General features: G+C 36.5%; 1 protein-coding gene across 2 annotated transcripts in view; it reads right to left on the bottom strand.

The window, feature by feature from the left end:
- Window positions 1–2,777, bottom strand: part of ITCH (itchy E3 ubiquitin protein ligase) — a 93,443-nt gene that overhangs the window by 29,928 nt on the left and 60,738 nt on the right. The window lies entirely within an intron of this gene.

The raw sequence follows: 2,777 nt of genomic DNA on the forward strand, positions 1-2,777 counted from the left end.
GGGGAGGGAGGGAAATGCATGGGACTAGGGTGGTGGCACAGGGGTGATCTGGTGATGGGAAACCTGCGGGGATTACAATCGAGATGGAAAAAAAAAATGTGCAAAATGATGTAAAAATAAACTTTGTAATAAAAAAAATATATCAAAAAAAAAGATACATCACCCAAAGCAAAGATAGTAAAGGAAAGGATAAACAGCTGGGACTACATCAAGCTTTTGTACAGCAAGAGAGACACTATACAAAACAAAGAGACACCCCACTAATTGGGAAAAAATATTTGCACACAATCTAATGATAAAGGACTGATCACAAAGGTACAAAAGAGCTGATTAAACTCAACAAAAATGAAGTGAACAAACCCATCAAAAAAAAAGTAAGATCTAAACTCTTCCTCCAGGCACTCATTCTGCCTTATACTCTGACCTCAATTTGCTCTTACAGGTTTTTTCTGCACTCTACCTCCAACTCCCTTCTATAAACTATGATTTCATAGTATGTGGCTCCTCACCATTTCCCTAAAATGAGAACACTTTCAACAACTCCAAGTGAAGCCTCACCCTTTTGTCCACAATCTTTCTATTATTACTCTGTTAAGGCAACTCAAATGTTCTTAAGTATTCCTAACCACGTCCTTGCTTGAATTTTCCCAATCTTGGTAAACTTCAGTTTCTTTGTCCATAAGTGGAGATAACAAAGCCTATGTGATAACACTGCATGAGGAATAAATGAGGCAATAAAAAGTTTAGTACATAGTAAAACCTTCAAATTCTAACTATCACCACTGTTCCTGCTATACAGTGACCATTTAGGCCTTTCACAGTACTTCCATCCTGCTGTTAATATAGCACTTGTCAGGTATTTCAGCCTGTGTTTTATCAACATCCCACCCTATAAATATGATGAGTTAAAAACAGGAAATAGATTACAAGGCAATAATGACTTATACAAGTAACAATTCAGTACATATTAAAACAACTGAGACATTAGAATATTCAAAACAGCTTACTTATGAACCTAAATAATTTGTTTTTATAGTTCAAAATATTATACTAGAAAAAGTAAGGAACTACTTCCTTGCAATATGTATTTGTGTATTATGCCATAATGGCAGCCAGCCTTTTTAGGTATTTAGATTTTATGAGTGTCCCAAGTTTTATCCACATGTGCCAGTTCATTTTTTCTTTATTAAACTATCTCAATTTTCTCATTTGGCAGTTTAAGTATGAGAGAAACAATGGGAATGTTGGAGTTCACATCAGAATTAGGGAAGGGTAGGAGGCATTAAGTTCAATGTTTTAGAGATCAGGAATTCTAGATATCTGACAGTAGTATCATTTTCTTTAAGTGTGTCTCAGAAAAACAAAAGGTTGAGAACTAATGCCCAGAACAGTATCTTGTGAACTGTATAAAAGATTAAGAACATTTACCTGTATTTATAATAGTTTATATAAAAATCAATAAAATAGGCTTTTCCTTTGTTGTTATTACATTTCCAAGACAGGCTCAGTAATAAAGTGACTTGAAATCAAACTAAAGTGGATAGAACTGAGCCATTTGCATTATTTATTAAAATATGATTCTAACTTTAGCTCTGAAACTTTAAAGGTATGAGGGGGAACAAAAAATGGTAGCATATTACAGAAAGGAGTATCTCTAATCTTACAGGCAAAATTTTAGAGAGGAAATAGAGGTGTTGCTTTGAAATTCTAAATTCTTCCTTTGAGGAAATTCAATACATTTTAGATACTGTAAATTTGTTAAAAAAAAAAAAAGACTTGATTTAGAACACAGCATTAGAACAGAGGTTCTTAAAACTCTGTGCAATGGAATGAATTCAATGAAGGATAAACCATATCCAAAGAAAGGTCTGACCTTTGGCCCTTTGCTATGAAAGGTGCTGCCTAGGTCTCTGGTAAGTCCTGCCTGCCAGATATATCTTTGTTTGAGAGCTCTGAATACAAGATAGTCAACAGTGTGATTTATGGTGAAGATTTTGAGGCATCTCCTGTTAATTCCAACCTCTGTAATAACTGGAAACTAATGGTATTAGCCCAAACTCTGGGGAGAGCTGCAAGGTTAGCCAGCCAGACAGAACATGATAGAAGCCCAATAAAAACTGTGTAATAGATTAGTGCAAGATTTCTTGTTAGCAATATTACATACATAATGTCCTACATCAATCTGGGAATTTGGAACCTTCTCAGACTCTGCTTACGAATCTCTCCCTTGTGCTGGTTCTAATTTGTATGCTTTCTCTAAATAATCATAACAGGCTTTACTGGAGTTCTAGTCTCCCTAGAGTTACCAAACCTCAAAGTGGTTGTGGAGATCCCTGAATATGTAGTCAGTTGATGTGACATGCGAATAATGCTGGAGAACCCTCAGCTTATGGCTGTTATCTGAAACGGTAGGAATTTGGGGGGGGGGGGAATTGTGATCTCTGACTATAGAGGTTGCCAAACACCCTACAGAATGGAATCCTGTGGCAGTCTGCTGTAAGAATAGCAGTAGATATTGTTATGAGCCAAACTGTGTCCCCTACAAGTTCATATGTTGAAATGCAACCTTAGACTGTGATGGTACTTGGAAATAGGGCCACTTCAGATGCAATCAGTTAAAAAGAAATCATACTGGAATGCAGTGAGCCGCTACTCCAGTATGACTGGCATTCTAATAAAAAGGGGAAATTTGGACACTGGACGGACACACACACACACAAACGGAGAATGCCATGTGAATACTGGAGTTAAGAGGCCACACACACACACACACACAC

This window comes from Condylura cristata, unplaced genomic scaffold (genome assembly GCF_000260355.1).
Source record: "Condylura cristata isolate star-nosed mole 26May11 unplaced genomic scaffold, ConCri1.0 scaffold00022, whole genome shotgun sequence".
Taxonomy (NCBI): Eukaryota; Metazoa; Chordata; class Mammalia; order Eulipotyphla; family Talpidae; genus Condylura; species Condylura cristata.